Raw genomic sequence first — 19626 nt, 5'->3', positions numbered from 1 at the left:
TTATGAGGAACAAACAGTCCAACCTAGTAAGACCTAACAAACTGTACAAGATTATTTTTGTTAATTGGTGCTGTTCTGTTGGTAGGAAGGATAAGATGTTATGAATTATTTGTTTGTATGGTACCAGCCATGTGCATGGTGATTTATTGAGGACAGTGCTTGCCATCTAAAACCTACAGAGACAAGAGTGGAAGGAAGTGTCCATGTGTGCCTGTTTATTATTGTTGTTGTTGTTGTTGTTGTTGTTGCACGCCTCCCCAGTCTCCGAGTGGTGAGATTTCCAGAGGTCCCTGTGCTCGCCCTGGGTTTGGTTTCCTTGGGAGGAAGGCCAGCGGAGACTGTGGTGTCTTTATGAAATATGGTTTATTTCTTATTCTTATTCTTAATAATGATGATGGTGGTGGTGGTGGTGGTGGTAATGATTATGATGATGATGATGATAAAATAGGCCAATCCAATTTAGGAGCTGGTTTATGTGCTTGATTAGCACATATTGATTAGCAATAGAGGAAGGAAGCTCTGAGCTGTACTGGGACCATAGTGTGAGGGGAGCTTTAAGCCTTTGCCCTTGCTACTGTCCACATCCAAATCAGGAATCCCCAGCCCAGCTGTTTGCAGTGAGATGAAAGCTTCCATTGATGCCAATGGGAGTTTCCCTCCCATTGCAACTAGGTGATATGGGGGTGGGTGCAGGGTGGATTAATAATTTGGGTCAGGACTATGATGGGACAAAGGGTTAAAGCCCTTATCCCTTCACACTATGGTTCCAATCCACATCTCTCTCTCTCTCTCTCTCTCTCTCTCTCTCTCTCTCACACACACACACACACACACACACACACACACACACACACTCCAGCTAAAACACACAAACTAAGCACGCAAGGGCTAAAGACAGTCCTTAATAGAACTGAGGTAGCCAATATGGTGCCCTCCAGACTACATTGGCAATGTAGGTTGTGGATGATGAGACTTGGAATCCAACACTGACTGGAGGGCACCATGTTGGCTACCATGCAGTGAGTAGGGGATCTGAAATGAAATGGACTGCCTTCAAGTCGATCCCGACTTATGGCTACCCTGTGAATAGGGTTTTCATGGTAAGCGGTATTCAGAGGGGGTTTACCATTGCCTCCCTCCGAGGCTAGTCCTCCTCAGCTGGCTAGGGCCTGCTCAGCTTGCCACAGCTGCACAAGCCAGCCCCTTGCTTCTCTGCAAATGCCAGCTGGGGGGCAACTGGGCTCCTTGGGACTATGCAGCTTGCCCATGGCTGCACAAGTGGCAGGGCACATAACTCCTGAGCCGCTCACTGTGGGGTGACCTTTAGCTGGCCCTTGACACCCAGGAGACATGAGTGGGGATTTGAACTCACACACTCTGGACTCCCAGCCAGGCTGTCCTCCCTACTGCGTTATACCAGCTGTGTAGGGGATCTAGTCTACCATAAAAGTAATCAACCAGCTTAAAAAAAAAGAGTAAAATTAAGCTCTACTAAATCTCTTTATGCATCAGCCCAGATATCAGGGGTGTAGTCTCAGAGGGTCTTAGACTCCTTACATTTTTGGCAGCAGGGTCCTTATGTCACCAGCATCCTTGTGGCCAATCAGCATGAAAGGAGAGTGTGTTTGCCACTGAAAAGAGTATCCTAACATGCTTCCTTATCCTGTCCTGCTGATTGGAGCCAATCAGAGTGAAAGGAGGTGAGTTAGCAATTGAGAAGATTCTTCTCTATAGCTCACACTCTCTGTTTTCATGCTGATTGGTTCCTATGGACATCTGTTGTTGTGGGAGAAGGGAGTGTTGGAATATATGAGGTTCAACTCCAACTTGGTGGGTTGAGGCTGCATGGGGGTTAATAAGGGTAGCTAGAGAGCTAGACCTCTTGCTGGTTGAGGCTATACCTATCCCTTTGATCCTGCCGTCTCTTCCCTTCCTGCTAGGCTGATAAGCAAAGGAATGTTATCTCAGTTCCTTCCCACCTTTCTCTGTGTTCTCTTTCTCTCAAGAGGGGAGCAGACACCTTCTCTTTGTCTCTCCTCTCAACCAGGATGAGGGCAAGTACTGGGACCAGTGCTCGTCACTCCAGCATAGCTAGATAAGCTAGATATAGAACTCTTTCCTATCAAGCATGTACTTCCAGAATAAAGTAGTTGTTTCTTATTTTAAAGCTTAAAGTCTCTGTCTGACTAATTCGCAGGGAAGGTAGAATCTTAGCAAAGATTCAAACACACACACACAGCTCGCTCAATACTCTCCATTCCGCAGTGCTATGCAACTTTGCTACGCATCTCAATAGAGAGAAATTCCGACAGGTTATGGGCCCAGCCATGCAAATGGAGATTTGAGCAATTAAAGGAGCTATTGTGTTTGAATCAAGGAAGCTATTAGAAACCTTCAGAGTTTTAGTCAGTGAAGAGTTAAGGCTTTTACTTCAGGATGGCCAACATGATGGAGGAGCGGCTAGGTCTCCAGAGACTGGAACCCGGATGGAAACTTTGGGAATTTCGCATGCAGAAACATCTGAGACAACAGAAGCTGTTAGAAGTTATTACAGGATCGGAACCAGGAGAAGGTGCATCTTGGGAGGAACAAAGAATTTGGACTGAGAAGGAAGAAACGGTACAAGACCTCATCACTAAATGTGTGAGTAACGCGCAGATTCCTCTGATTATGAATTCTAAAAATGCCAGAGAGATGTGGAAAACTCTTGAATCTCATCATAATCCGAAAAGCCAGGGACATCTGATTGCAATGTTAAGAAGCCTTATTAATTTGTAAATGAAGGATGGTTCTTTTGAGGAACATCTTACTAAATTCATGGTGTTAGTCCAAGGGATAGAGGAAGCAGGAACAGAGTTACATGAACCAATACTAATAGCTTTATTTCTGGACTCTCTTCCAAAATATATGGAGACTTTCATACTTATAATGCAACAACAAAACAAAACTCTAAACGAGATTATTTCTGAAGTTAGAGCGCAGTTCTTTCAGAAGAACAAGGGAAAAACTGATGCAAGAGAAGATGGAGTCTCCTCTTTCTTAAGTAAACAAACTGGCCAAGCTTCTAACTGACAGCCAGTCAGATGCAGATTTCAGGAACAAAGGGAATCCAAAGGTGTGAAAGCCAAGCGTTGCTATCTATGCAATTCAGAAAAACACCTTAAAGACCAATGTGAAGCATGGGAAGCCTGAAAGAAATAAAGAATTTAAAGGAACAGAAAAGAAAAGTGCAAAGGGCTTTCAAGTAACCTATGTTGAAAAATGTTACAACAAAAATAAATTCTATATTGACAGTGGAGCAAGTGCTCATTTAATAAATGAAAAACATTTGTTTGAGAAATTAACCCCACGTGGAGGATCGGTCACAGTGGCGGATTCGAGGGAGGTGCCCATTAAAGGGGCAGGAGATGCGAAGCTGTTTTGCCAGACTCCAAGCGGCACTGAGGAAATTTATCTCAGGAATGCGCTATGGACCCCAGGAATCTCAAACTACTTGATATCAGTTAGTGAAGCTACAAACAATGGATGTAAAGTGTTATTTGAACAAGATTCTTGCATAATTTCTAGAGATGGTGAAATTTTATGCACAGCTACCAAGAGAAAAGGCATGTATGAAGTGGATCAGGAAAGTCCACAAGCTAATCTTGTGAAAGAATGCTGTAACAAGTCTTGTTTACATTTATGGCATTGGAGATTAGGGCATAGAGACATTACAATGATAAATACCCTTCAAAAGAATGATTTGGTAAGAGGCATGAAAGTTGAACCCTGCCAAGAAAAAGGGAGATGTACTTGCTGTGTTAAAGCAAAATGGACCCGACCCAGTTTTTCTGAGCAGAGTGAAAGGAAGACTAAGCGCCCCCTAGAGTTGATTCACAGCAACATTTGTGAAATGCCAATCACTTCAACTGGTGGAAACAAATATATTGTCAGCTTTATTGACGATTATTCAAGATTCACTGTGATATATATGTTGAAGAAGAAGGGTCAAATGCTTCAGAAACTCAAAGAATATGTGGCAATAGTGACCACTAAATTTCAGAGAAAACCACAGATTCTACATTCTGATAATGGAGGGGAGTACATGTCACATGCTACCCAGCAGTTTCTACTTGAAAATGGGATTGAGCATCAAACCACTGTACCCCACAACCCAGAACAGAACAGAGTCTTGGAGAGAAAATTCAGAACCCTTATAGAGATGGTGAGATCCATGCTGGAAGATGCCAATCTCCCACAGAAACATTGGGGAGAGGCAGTGTATACTGCCACCTATCTACAAAATCATTTGCCAACAAAAGTGAATGGCAACAAGACTCCATTCGAATTATGGTATGGGCGCATACCCAGTTTGGCTCATTTAAAGGTGTTTGGATCAAAAGTGTATGGTCACATTCCACACCAGAAGAAAACCAAATTGGACAACACTACAAAGGAAGGAATCTTTGTTGGATATTCTTCAAAGCAAAAGGGATACAGAATCCTAAATCCCAAAACAGAAAGGATTGAAATCCAAAGAGCTGTCTACTTTGATGAAGGTCATGGTGCATTCCAACCAGAACGGGCACCATTCCAAGACCACAACAGTGAAGAAGATGAAGTAGAAATACCATTCAGTACTACAGATTACAGCAACATGCCAGCACTGGATGACAGTGAGGAAACAGAGCAAGAAGGGGAACCTGCACGGCCAGAAGAGGCAGCAGAGAGTCCTGCACCAAGACGCTCTAACCACACCAACAGAGGTGTACCTCCACTGAGACTGTCCTACCTTGCAAGAGCTGGTGAACTTCCAGAGCCAGAGACCTGGAAAGATACTGAAACTGTAGTCAAGCATACAACAATCAGGACACTCCTGAATGTCGCTGCCAACAAGAAGATGCAAGTAGAGCAACTAGAAATAAAACAAGCTGCTAGAGCATGGAATGACAAACTGAACCAAATGCTGTTGAAACAAGGCTGTAAAAGAGGCGAAGCAAACAAATGCCTATATGGCAGATTCAAGAACAACAAATGGACATATTTTGATTTATGCAGATCATTTACTATTGGCTTATGAGAATCCACAAGACAAGCAAGAGTTAGTAAATAATCTAAGCAAGGAAGTTGAAGTGAAATGTCTAGGCGACATCACATACTAGCTTGGAATACAAATTGAAAGGAAGGATGATGGATCCTTTCTTCTAAACCAAATACAAAAGATTCAAGACCTACTTGAGAGTCTAGGACTGAAGGATGCACATCCAGCACCTACACCAATGGAAGTAGGATACTTGAAACCAGACCAGAACAATCAACCCTGGGAAGACAACGACAGGTACAGACAAGCTATAGGGAAACTCCTGTACATCAGCACAATAACCAGACCAGACGTGGGTTTAGCAGTGGGATACCTTTGCAGAAAAACCAGCTTGCCAACCAAGAAAGACTGGGAAGCAGTCAAGAGAGTGGCAAGATATCTGAAAGGCACTGCAAACTTAAAACTAAAACTATCAGCTACTCGAGATCCTAAACTCCTAGGATATGCTGATGCTGAATGGGCTGGAGACACCAAAGATCGTAAGTCAACCAGTGGAAACTTGTTCTACTATGGGCAGTCACTTATCTGCTGGACAAGTCGAAAGCAAGAGACTGTAGCACACTCATCTACTGAGGTTGAGTACGTATCAGCTGATGAGACATGCAAGAAAATGCTGTGGCTACGCAAGCTTCTAGGAGACTGGGGCATATCTGAACCAGAGCCTATCAGAATACTTGAGGACAATCAAGCCTGCATAAGACTCACAGAATCAGAAGGGCAAAGTTCTCGCATGAAGCACACTGATGTGAAGTTCCACTATCTAAAGGACATAAGGGAGAAAGGACTTCTAGAGATGACCTACTGTCCAACAGAAGAGATGACAGCTGATGCTTTGACCAAACCATTGGGCAAAGTCCAACACCAGAAACTATGAGGCAAGATGCACCTTGTAGAATGAACCAAGTTCTCGTTGAGAAGGGGTGTTGGAATGTATGAGGTTCAACTCCAACTTGGTGGGTTGAGGCTGCATGGGGGTTAATAAGGGTAGCTAGAGAGCTAGACCTCTTGCTGGTTGAGGCTATACCTATCCCTTTGATCCTGCCATCTCTTCCCTTCCTGCTAGGCTGATAAGCAAAGGAATGTTGATCTCAGTTCCTTCCCACCTTTCTCTGTGTTCTCTTTCTCTCAAGAGGGGAGCAGACACCTTCTCTTTGTCTCTCCTCTCAACCAGGATGAGGGTGAGTACTGGGACCAGTGCTCATCACTCCAGCATAGCTAGATAAGCTAGATATAGAACTCTTTCCTATCAAGCATGTACTTCCAGAATAAAGTAGTTTCTTATTTTAAAGCTTAAAGTTTCTGTCTGACTAATTCGCAGGGAAGGTAGAATCTTAGCAAAGATTCAAACACACACATACAGCTTGCTCAGTACTCTCCGTTCCGCAGTGCTATGCAACTTTGCTACGCATCTCAATATAGAGAAATTCCAACAGGGAGTAACAAGGATCTCATTCTCAACACAGCAGTAAAAAAGGGGTGTGTAGCTGGGACTATCATGAAGGAACCCTGCACTTCCGAATTTGCCACTACGCTACTGCCAGATATATACTCCAGATCTCTCAAGAGTACAAGGAAAGTGTGAATCAGTAAGACCATGTACCAGGCAGATAACAATCTCTGTACCAGCCAGAATGGGTTCAGAGGGATGTACAGCTTTACTTGTTTGGAAAGATCAGAGCAAAGGGGGCTTTCTCCATTATGCTCTGCAGAATAATCAGTACATCACTAAACCATTTAAATCAACTAGAGTCTCTTGACATTGACCCTGGTGACATGTGGGTTTTACCCAGAGCTTGGAAAAGTTAATTTTTTTAAACTACAACTCCCATCAGCCCCAGCCAGCATGGCCACTGGATTGGGCTGATGGGAGTTGTAGTTCAAAAAAGTACCTTTTCCAAGCTCTGGCTTTACCCTATGCAATCAGAGAACTGTCCTCCTTCCCCACCCCCCATTCATGACATCGTGTTAAACTACCTGAGTCCAAGCTCAGAGGATAGCTAAACTCTTTGTTATACAACCTGTGCAAAGAGTAGTTTGGAAAGTCTCCCATAAGAAGCAGGGTTTCTTGAGTAATGCTATATGAATGTATTCTTGAAAATGGGTTAATCAATTATCTTGGGTTCTGGTAAGAGCCAGTGTGGTGTAGTGGTTATGGTTTTGGACTACAATCTGGGAAACCAGGGTATGAATCCCCACCTAGCCATGAAGCTCACTGGGTGACCTTGGGCCAGTCACTGCCTCTCAGCCTCATGAAAACCCTCTCATAGGGTTGCCATAAGTCGCAATTGACTTGAAGGCAGTACATTTACATTTTGAATCAATAATATGTCTATATCCTTGGCGCTGATGAAGATTATCATGCACTGAATGTGAAGAATTGTGTTTTTTGGTTAAGCTGTTGTCTGAACAAAGTGTTCAAAAGCATCAGGAAGGAACTTCAGGGTGGAAATGGATGGGAACTATTCCAGAGCACTACCACTAAAAACAAAATGAATCCACTAGCTAACTATTAAAGTGGCCACTTTCAACATGAGGAAAACAGAAGAACCAGGTTCAATATCTAATACGCCCAGTTTCAATGATGTCAGCTCTGGCATCTGCTTCAGTAACTGGCACTGGGCCTTGGAATTCTGTTGTCTGTAACATGCAATTTGTGGATATTCCTGAGCATGTACAGAGAGCCCTATTGTCACCAATGCCTGCACCTGGGATTAGAGAGCATGTGGCTTGCAGACTGGCTTGAACACCAGCGCCTTTAATCTGGTCTAAACATGAAAACAGAATGAGATGGTATAGTCTTCCTGAGCAGAGCTGGGGAGCCTGTGGTTCTCCAGATGTTAGATTACAACCAGTGAAGGCTGGTAGCTCCAATGTCAATGGGACAGTGAATCCGCCATAGGTTTTCATCCAAACTTTCAAGGAGCTCAGCACCTTGGACAGCTCCTTGAAAGTTTGGACAAAACTCTGGAGTGGATTCATTGTCCCAGCATGGGGCTGGGGCTGATGTGATTTGGAGTCCAATGACATCTGAAGGGTCATAGATTTCTCAGTGAAGTTTTTGAGTATGAGGATAAAGAAGACTGCCCCACATCAGACTGCAGGTGGGGATATAACCTTTCTGAATGCACCCCTGCATTTTTAAAAAAAAAAAAAATTTCAGGAAGAAAATTAGCATCTAGTGACAAAGATTCTAGCCCTGTTTAAAAGTTGTATGTGTGTTGGGGAAGGGGTTCACATTCAAAAATATGACCCCTCATCCTCAGTCTATTGGCGCCATCCATTCTACCACCTCACAATTCTACTACCTCCTTCACACCTCATTTTGCTGCATATATGTTATTCTAAACCACTGCTATGCTCTATGAAGGAAAGTGCAGTGGTTATCATCATTCAAGGGGGGAGGATCCCTTTCTCTTGTTTAAAACATTACTTTTATTGAAGTTTTTACATGTTTAATAACATTTAATATTACATGTTTAATAATATTTAAGATCAACATAAATAACATTTAATGACCATCATGTTTAGACGAAGATCTCAATAATTAACAAGTAAACACTATTGTCAATGAAGTCAGTTTTCTGACATAGATTTTAGAAAAACTATAAAGACAGAACATCTCATTCTGTGGTTCTGCTTCACATTCAACAATCATTTAGAGCCTGCTGTTTAGATGTCTTTATTCAAATACTAACTGAATATGTTATTTGCGAGAGCAATAGAACAAGAGCAACAGACATTGTTTTTGGCCAACATCCCATCTGGCTCCTCTTGCAAAAAGAGCATGGTGTGCAAAAGCACTTGAGTGAAAGACTGTGACTCTCATTCATGCCACAGTGAGGAAAGGGCATCTTCCTAATTAGACAAACATTCATATCCCTGCTTGCCAGCTTTGTAGTCCAAGACTGGTGGCCTGAAAGAGCCATTTGCCTGTAGTGCTGCCAATAGTGAGGCTATTAATTTCTCTGAGGAGAAGTTAGCTGCTGGTGGTATGGGTCTGTGGGCCTTTATACTGGCACTTTATAGCACAGTTTTCATGGTGGGGGTGTCTAACCCTGGAAGTGCCGCAAACCCAGCAGGGTTCACTATACTAGGTGGTAGTTCCCACAGTGCCAGTGCAAGCCATTCCCCTTGGAGGACTAAATGCCAGGACAGTGCCCTGGTTTCATTACACCAATGTAGTGCTGTGAAAGTGGATCATCTGCTTTCACTACCCTATGCCCTGGAAAGGGCAAGCCCCACCACTAGGCACAACGAAGCAGCCACCTCAGGCTGCGGATGTTCTCATTCTTGTGAGCTGCAGCAGCAATGCTTGCTTGTTGTTGAGCCAGGCTGTCTATCTCATCTAGTTGCCTTCCCTCCATGCTTCACTGACAGCATTTTTTGAATGAGCAGGCAGAGAAGCAGCCACCCCAGGCCATGCACTTCTGCAGGCATTGCCCATATATCTACATGTATTGCTGCTCCCCTTACGGCATGCATGCTGCCACTACAGTGCGCCATTTGTCTGAATGGGCAGCAGCAGAGTGGTCGGCAGAGTGGTGGTGAGATGTTGGAAACAGAGCGGTTGGGAGCCAAGCAGCCTGCCCTGCACCTCCTAAGTTAGCTTGCTCCTCTCCGGTGAGGTGGAGAATGCTATCCTGTTGCCAGTCTTAGATTCACCTGCCAGTCTGGTCGGTGTCTTTACGTGGAATTGGTGTGCTTGCGGGTCATCTTGTCCTTTACCTCAGGCGCAACTTGTCTTAGGTGTGCCCTGTCAGATCTTAACCCTGTCACCTTGTTTAGGAGCAGACAAGTTTGCCTGCCTTCCTTTTGGGGACATAGGAAACTATCTTACAGGAGTCAGACCAAGAGTCCATCTAACTCACTATGATCTACACTGACTGGTGGTAGCTGTCCAGCGTTTCAGACAGAGGTCTGTCCAAGCCCTTCTTGGAGATCCTGGGAACTGAATCTGGGACAATCCTGTAGAATAATACTCTTGCTCCTATTCAGTCTCCACTGTTTACCTATTCATTCATTACGGTTCAATTAAAAGTGCTGGTTATTTTCTATAATACCTCTCAGTGGCTTGGACCTGGGCAGCCTGAGATGGCATTCTCTTGGAGCTTCCCCCTGTCTTTGTGTCAGCATCAAAGTCCTGCTGTGGGTTTCCTGATCAACTGCTGTGTATGGGGGGTGGGGGTGGAGGACAGCTGTGGTGCCTACATTATGGGATGCCCTTTCCAGGCAGGATTCTAAATCACACAGGGAGCCTCCATGGATACAAAATGTCCCCTCTTCAGACAGCTGTCTTCCACAAGTTGGAAGGCAATGGAAATGGCAGCAAAGCGGGGGAGGACCTAGTATGCCTGTCCTTGCTTCCCCATCACCTGTTTACTTTCCCCTAAGTATTATGCCTGAAGAGGGCTGCAGTTCAACCCACATTTCTGAATAATTCACACATCCATTTACTCATGGCTGAGTACACACACACACCTCACCAACAAAGGGTGATGTTGAAGATAACCACAAAGGACAGAGTTGCTGGAACTGTAGTATTTTGGATTTTATGTAGATAATGCATGTGCTTTCTCCCTTTTTTTTGTTTAAATACTTGCTTCCATGTAGATAACTAGTGCATCAGGGACAAAGCTAGGCTACAATCCTCTCCCTGATGTGTTAGCTTTCTATAGTCGGGGAAATTCTGATGTGGGAATATATTTATTCACTGGTGTAATTCCCCACCTACTATCAGGAGTTTTCTTAGGCTTTCTATAGTGCATGATTGGTCTGAACGTGTAGATTGGGCCTGAGCTATACTCATGGGTCATCTGAATAAGTAAACACAAGCAGATTAAGCTGCAACTTCTGCATGTCACCATGGAAAACACATTTGTAAAGTTTGCAGCAGGAAGCAAGTGTCAAATTGGGCTAGGAGAAAATCAATTTGCTGATGATTCTCAAGAGCTGATATGTTCCCAAGAAGAGGCAGGATGGTTTGAATATCATTTGGCACTATGTCCAAGCAGTTTGATAAATGTGAGTTGGGTTGCAAGCTAGGTGTGAATGATCACAGGGCTCATTCATACCTCCTTTTAATCTGCGATCTAACCCCCTTGTGTGCCCATTAATTCACATCCAAATGAAGTTCCCCACCATTTCAGTCTTTCTCCTAGTTAAATCCACACTTCCCCTACCCTGCTATAAATCGATTGTTTTTTCTGTACTGATTATTAACCGGTCCAACGTCTATAGTGAGGACATCTTTCCCTGTTTTTTTGCATTATGGGTGATGACATTTGATCCCACCCTCTGGCCACACCTCCTCCTTTCTTACAGTTCATTCCTGCTTCCAGTGCTGAACTGGGGTACTTCCTCCTTCTGGCTTCTGTAGCTGTATCCCCCCCCTTTTTTAACTACTTTTTTGCAATAAAACGTAAAATGAAATGATTAATGAATGACGTAGACTTCATTGAAAACACAGCAAACCTGCGCATGCACATTAATTCAAAAAGTCAAATATACTTTTTTGCGATCTTCTGGAAAAGCACGGGAAAATTAGAGTGCCATTCTGGATCAATCACTGTAAAAGTGTGGACTTAGGGATGTGACTAATGCAGAAACGAATTAGACCAACAAAATTTAAAGCCTGCATGTATGGATGTGAAAATTTGGGTTTTAAAAAGAAATCCGAGCACAAACAGAACATGTGTGGATCTTGAGGCCACCAACTGAATATGGAAAACGTGGATTTTGAGATTCGTTATGGATGGGCCCACAGTCACTCCAACAAGCTGTATGCTACAAGTATCCATTCAACCAATCTTCAGAACACACCAATATGAGTGTGTGAATTGTCCCTGTCTCTGAGCCAAAGGTGCATTGCAGAGCTGCTTCCAGGGCCTCACAGATTTTTTTATAATGTAGTTTGAATACTGATGTAAAATCAGAAGGATAATATTCAACAACCTCAGCTCTCTCCCAAAGAGAACAGCAGACATTTGAGTCAGAACTAATCAGCAATAAACACATTACCAAGCTGGCAAATTGGATGATTAGAAAATCAGCAGTCTAACACCAGGCAGGTTGGCAAACACATCATCTGTCATGACCACATCTCTGCAGAGGCTTTGCTAAACTCCTCCAACACAGTAAGATAATTCACAAGTATCCTTTGCAACCCCCAGAAGACAAAACATTGTGTCTTCTCTGCATCATTGCCAGGAGTGTCTGAAAATCACTTATATAAATATGCCTATATATCTGACTATGCTCTGTTTTCTCTACAAGACCCAGGACCCATAAAATCATGCCAAAATGTACTCTCCAAACTTTGCAGCCTTTCCCAACCTTTGGGTCTCCAGATGTTGGTGGACTATAATTCCCATCATTCCTGACCATTTATCATGCTGGCTGGGGCTAATGGGAGTTGTAGTCCAACAACATCTGGGGACCCAAAAGTTGGGAAAGGATGCTCTAAAAGGCAGTGGTGATGGGATGCCTTCAAGCCCTGGCAGTGAGGAGGGGGAATTTTCAGTGTGACCCTCAAGATCATGTGTTGTTTGGCCCCCAGCCAATGGTGCCATCACACAGCTCAGGACTTTTAAGCCAGGAGTCCAGGGCCCCACCCAGCAGAATGAGTAGAAGGACCCCCAAATGCAGGAAGTCTGGTTTACTCCATTTTGAAGTATGTGAAGTAATGCACATTACCATCTAAAAAGGGGGACCACATAAAATGGTTAGGCGCAAGATTACTTAATTCTACTACTGCTTGCTTCAAAAATGTATCTTTAAAGGGAAAAAGGCATTCCGGAGGCTGCAAAGAGAAACTGCAAGAGCAGAGTTTGCTTCTGAAAAAGAACTCTTCTTAGGATTATCCCCATATTCTTGGCTTAAGTTTTTTTTTTTTTTTTAAACAGCTTTTAAAAAGGCTAAATTGGTTTAGGTATAGTCTGATTGTTCAATCTGTCATAGTCATTCTGAAAACAACACTGCTGTGGGGTAATAAAGGTATTTTATACTGACACCATTATTTTGCATTACTGACCTGTTTCCAGCTCTGTATTTAATAATTAAAATAATTTAAACAATGTGACTAGATACCCATTTTTATTATGGTTGTTGCAATTGAACTAAATTCCTCTTATTCATTTAATCCCACCAAAGTGGCAAATTGTTGAACTGTAAATAGTTTGCCAGTTAAAGACTAGCATCCCCAGACTGCTGTGTTGTTTTTCTGCAGGTGTATTCTGCAACATGTCACTGACGCAACAACAGTGGTAGATTTATGCTGGACTGTCCACGCTTCATTCCACTTTATTAGTTGTTCTGAAATGCTTCCCCAGTGCCATCATTGGAGAGACGCTCTTGAATCATAGCACAGCAAAAGTGGGATTTAAAAAAAAGAACATTTAGCATAAAAATTACAGGATTTCAGCAGAAAGTTATGGGATATGCACTGTTTGGAAACGAAGCAGTGGGTGGTATTCAACGCTGGTCCTACTCAGAGTAGACCCACTGAAGTTAATAGACATGACTAACTTATGTTCATTAATTTCAGTGGGTCTCTGAGCAGGACTCAGCTGAATACAACCTATTATGTCTAGCCTAAAACAACTGCAGGCACAAACAGTATTGAAAGCAGGATTGTGTATGACCACCCTGATACCATCATGAGCACAAATAATCATGAATACACAATAAGAAGGATGGCTGGAGGGGCCCTAGATAACTCTTATGTTTGATGCTCCTGATTTTTGTCACATCTTGTCTTGCACTGCTTCTGCTTCATGTAAAAGGGACAATCTATAAAATGTCATGTCTGTTAAAGATTTTTTTAAACATCCTCACTGAATCTTTTTAACAAAATTATCTGAACCGTTTAAACAAATTCCTTTGTTTGTCATAACTACTATGACAGTCACTGAACATATCTTATGAATGATCCCAGTGTAATCTTTTATAAAAGATTTTTATTAATTTTCATTTGCAAATTTAACAAAAGGGGGTGGGAGAAAAGGAAAAGATTTTTTTAAAAAAAATTGCTATTATATATATACATATAGGATTTTACATCAATGATACAATTCACATAAATATCACAAAGCAATAAAACAGAGCACCATCCTCCCAAACTTCTGCCTTTCAGGTTGTCCTACAGAACCTCTTCTTGAAGCTTGATCTTTCTGCTGGTCACAGAGGGGAAATTGTCTCTTCTCAACTCGTATTCACCTCAGCTCTACTGGACAACAGGCTTCTCAAAATGGTTGGCAAAGCCATTCTCAGGAAATTGAAATTACAGCCCTTTATAACATAAACAAACACAGACAAGGAACTTTTACTGTTGGGGGAAATGCATAACTCATCTTAAATTTTTAAGAGAAACATCACTCCTAATCTGTTCTTAAGGGTTTTGGGTTTTACAGAGAAGAGATAGCCAGACATCATCCTAAATACTCTGAAGTAAGTAATCTCCCTTTCTTACAATAGGCTAACTGCCTATAATGGACACTACTCTCAGTTTCATCTCTCTTACCGAGCATGTGCAGAATTATTAAAGTCATATACATCAGTGGGCTACACCAGGAACTGGTACATAGCCTACAACAGCACATGAGATACTGCTAACTTCCTTGCCTTCATTACCCCTGAGGCATCTTATCACCTTCCTTGCTTCAGCACATAGCAAGACAGAACTTTAGGAAGTAGGAACAATTCCTGGGCTCTGTCTAAGGGTGTGTGTGGAAACACTGGAGTCCTTTTGACATTGTCTGTGCTAGTGTTTGTCCTGTGAGAGGACTCTTACAAATAAGAGTGTTCAAGTCCAAGATAATAGGAGATAAGAGCTGAGAAGAGATAACTCATCTTAATTCAAGGCAGACGAGAGACACAATTACCAAGTCTTATTGTGGAATAAGATAGACTGATGTGTCCCTGTTCACAGTTGACGTAGCTGTGCGTCAGCTGGTGAATGGAATGAGATGGGTTGTGTGCTTGAGAGATAATGAATCTCCTGGGGCCATTTTGGTCATCTAGCAGATCAGTCTCACATCCCTAGCACTTTAAGGCCCCAATGGACAAAAGCAGGAACTTATTCACAGGCAGAGAACAGCTCCCATTTAAGTGGGCCTCTCATGATGACCTCCTAAGGCATTGGAGGGATGAAGGAATAGGACAAAAGAGAGCAGGCCATAGGCATAGAACTAAACAGCAGTGATGGATAGATGAAGGGGCAGGTGTCTTACTGAAAATAAATCCAGAGGTTAAAATCTAATGCTATAACCAGTACAAAGCAGTCAGCTGCTCTATGCGTTCCTAAATAATTGTTGTGAAACAATGTCATTGCAGGCACCTCCAGTCACTATCTGGATGCTGAGACTGAGACAGTCATACCTTCTCATCACACCTGTCTTTACTTGAGCTATTCTTTTGTTTGGGCACATCTGGTTTTCAGTGTCAGACAAAGAATTAAGATGATCTGCAGAAAAACTGTCTGTACCATGATAATGCATGTGCATGGGTGATACTTAAATTCATCCATGAAGAAATATTGACTTTCTTCTAGACATATGTTAAATTAAAAGGCAAAGAGGATACCACAATACTCTGGCTATTTTTCACCTGTCAGTTCAATCTTTATCTTTAGAGTTGTGATATACAGGAATATGGCCCATCTGCATACATTGTGCTTCTGTGCTTTGTGCAAGAGTTTTGAATTGATTTGCCCATAACAAGCACATCTTCTATAACTGTAACCACAATGGCCAAGAAAGCTAATGTGCAATCTTGGTCAAGAAATGTTAATGTAATGTGTACTCAGATATTTGCATGATGTACGTATGTACTGCTCTGGATTTAGAGCAAGGGTCTTAAAAGTAGATTGGGAAAATTAACTTCTTCCAAAATGTTGATGGTTCAGAGTGATTTGTGATTTTATCCTTTCCAACAGCCCTTAAGGATTAGACATTAACTTTTAAATAAACAATTATTTATCTTTGCTGTAAAAAGAGAAATCTAAATCTAAAGTGAAACTGAGGCTGCAGTCCTGTGCCCAGGTTCCTAGGTGTAGGCCCCATTGAACTCAATAGGGCTTATTTTTAGGAACATAGGAAGCTACCTTGTTCTGAGTCAAACCATGGGATTGTTGCAATGTGCTCTACATGGGGCTACCCTTGAAGACTACTCAGGAACTTTAACTGGTCCAACATGCAATAGCCAGATTGCTGGCTGGCGTTCCATTTAGATCTAATATAACCTGTTTTAAAATAGTTGCATTGGTTGCCAGTTCATTCCTGGGCACAATTCAGGGTGCTCATATTAGTGTCGAAAAACCTAAATGATTTAGGCCCCAAATATCTGAAAGACTGTCTCGTTCCCTACAGACCCTTCTTGGATGTTAAGACAAGCAGAGGGGCCCTCTTCTACCACCCTCAGAAGCTTGTGATGGTGATGACCTGGGAGAGGGCATTTTCTGTGGCAACCCTTAATTTGTGGAATTCCCTCCTCTACAGAGGTGCATCTGGCACCTTCACTATATAGTCTATGTTGAATGCTGAAGACATACCCTTTTACCCTGGTTTTTGATACTTGGATGTATACTTTTAGGACCTATCCTATTCTTGTAATTATAATTGGTTGTAAATTTGTTGTGACCTGCCCTGAGACCTTAGGATGAAGGGTGGGTATAATAATAATAATAATAATAATAATAATAAATGCATCTTCTCGTAATGAATGTCGCAAGTTAATTCTGCATTATGGGAAGAAGTTTATCTGTCCTGAATACTGCAAAACAATATATAGCAAGTAACCCCAGGTCTGTTTGGCCAAATCATCAAAGTATTAGAAAGATTAGAAATAGTTATTAGGTTTCATATCAACAGAACTTACCACTAATAACTGAAGACAGAAACAAAATGCAAAGTCATCTTGATAGGCTGGAACATTGGACTGAAAACAACAGAATGAAAGATAACAGGGATAAGTGCAAAGTTCTACACCTAGGAAAAAGAAACCAAATGCACAGTTATAAGAGGGGGGATACTTGGCTCAGCAATACTATATGTGAGAAGGATCTTGGAATTGTTGTTGATCACGTGCTGAATATGAGCCAACAGTGCGATCTGGCTGCAAAAAAAGCAAATGTTATTTTAGGCTGCATGGAAGTATAGTTTCCAAATTGCATGAAGAACTAGTTCCCCTCTATTCAGCACTGGTTAGGCCTCATCTTGAGTACCACATCCAGTTCTGGACACTGTACTTTAAGAAGGATGCAGACAAACTGGAACAGGTTCAGAAGAGGGTAAAAAGGATGATCAGGGGACTAGAAACAAAGCACTATGAGGAGAGACTGAATGAACTGGGCATATTTAGCCTTAGAAGAGAGAACTGAGGGGAGATATGATAGCACTCTTCAAGTACTTCAAAGGTTGTCACACAGAGGACAGCCAGGATCTCTTCTCGATCATCTCAGAGTGCAAGACACAGAATAATGGGCTCAAGTCATTAAAGGAAGCCAGATTTTGACTGAACATCAGGAAAATCTTCCTAAATGTTAGGGCAATACAACAATGGAACTGATTACCAGTGGGCTGTTCAACAGTGGAGGCATTCAGGAGGCAGCTGGACAGCCACCTGTCAGGTATGCTTTAAGCTGGATCCCTGCATTGAGCAGGGGGTTGGACTCAATTATAGGCCCCTTTCAACTCTACTATTTTGTGATTCTATGAAAACTCATCAGATGAACAAAATGGTAAAACATGGTTTTTGAGCTAGCAATACCTGCTATCATGGTACTGGAAATCCACTGTACATGCATCTCAAAATCAGCAGCTACAGCATATGGCTTATAGTTGAAATTGGAATATGAGCATGCGGTTTGTTTAAAATGCACAAACAGCTGGTCCTTCTTGAATTCTGCTGATATATTATACATTTGCTTTAGGGTCCATCTTTCAGCTTGGATTGCTGTTTGAAAGCTAATTTAGTTGTTATTTATTTCTTATTAAGATTCAGTGTTATAATGGACTAAAATGAGAGAATGGGGATGACATGGCAAATGCTAAGATGAATAATTCAAAGCATATTGTTTTGCACATGTTCACATTCGAATGTATAACTTGACTGGCATAAAATTACTTTTAAAAAATAAAAAAGAATACAGAGTCATCAGTGTTTGTAGTATGCAAGACTTAGGCCTTTGTAAAACTTGTTGACCTTTGCAATGGCAGGAGGAAAGTTACTCAGCTAAGAGCACAATTACTCTCAAGTGTTGCTGAGGTCCCCCAGTAGCTGCTGCAGCCTGGAACATGAAGCACTGGGATTGGGAAGGGAGCTAAACCAACCACTAATGGAGAGTCATTTTCATGCAATTGCAGCTCTTAGTCTGGCAAGTGTCAGGAAGGTGCCATGGGCTACAATTGCTCAGAATTATAATTCAGCTCTCTCCAAAGGCACTTATTTGATACGACATGACAGACAAACGCTGCCTAGCTGTAAGAGGAGGTCAGGCTGTTTCCTCCCTACATCCTGTGGATAACTTCTTTATCCATCTCTGAGAGCCATTTTATATAGTGTTCATGGTATGTGCTTTATGTGTTTCATGGTATTCCTTTATATTTTCCCCAAGTGTATTTTCAAAAATTTAATGCAGCATTTCGGAAGTTTATTTCGGGGACTTCATCTTGTTTTTCACTTGAAAAATGCAGTTGTCAGTATTGAAAGGACACTTAAATTTTCCATATCTTAAGTCTATACCATAATAATAAGGCATCTTTTTTGGCTCATGCAAATGATTGGCAAGCTTCTTTTTCTGCTGCCCCGTTCCGTGGAACAGCATTCCGGTCACTATCTGTACTTTCCAGAAACAATGGAAGACATTTTTATTCCAAGAAGCTTTCTCAGCTAAATAACAGGTTTCTCCCATGGGCGTCTACTTTGTATTGTTTTAAAATTTATTTTCTGTTATTTTCAGTGTTGTTTTTAAACTTTTTAGCTTTTTTTCCTGTATTTTGTACATCACCTTGAGACATATGTGGAAGGCAATTAATAAACAACAAACAACAAACAACAATAATAATAAATAACAGTGGATGGATAATATTTGAGGTGACATAGTTGGCACCCCTTTGTGGATGGATGGTGTTAGGGTCTAGGTACATAAAAAAGAAAGATTTCCACCTGCAATTTCAGCAGCTAGAGAGGCATAGCATTTAATATCTCATCAGTTACATGTTGACCCATATGCTCATGCTTAATTAACTCTGTGGAGTAACCCATATTTGAAGATATAGGTCATATGCACACCATACACTGTAGTTTGTTAAAGGTGCTGTGAATTGTAGCTCTGTGAGGGGTCTCCTAAGAACTCTTAGTACCCTTACAAACTATAGTTCCCGGGATTCTTTGGGGGAAGCCACGACTGTTAAAGTTATATAAGAGCACTTTAAATATGCAGAGTGGATGTGATGAGAGAGGCATTCCTTTTTATGGAATAAATTAGTTGAAAGTGGGATTTATATAATAGATTGGATGTAGAATTTTTGTCATGTTCATATTATGCTTTA

This window comes from Rhineura floridana, chromosome 3 (assembly GCF_030035675.1).
Source record: "Rhineura floridana isolate rRhiFlo1 chromosome 3, rRhiFlo1.hap2, whole genome shotgun sequence".
Classification (NCBI taxonomy): Eukaryota; Metazoa; Chordata; class Lepidosauria; order Squamata; family Rhineuridae; genus Rhineura; species Rhineura floridana.
This window is presented reverse-complemented; position numbering follows the sequence as displayed.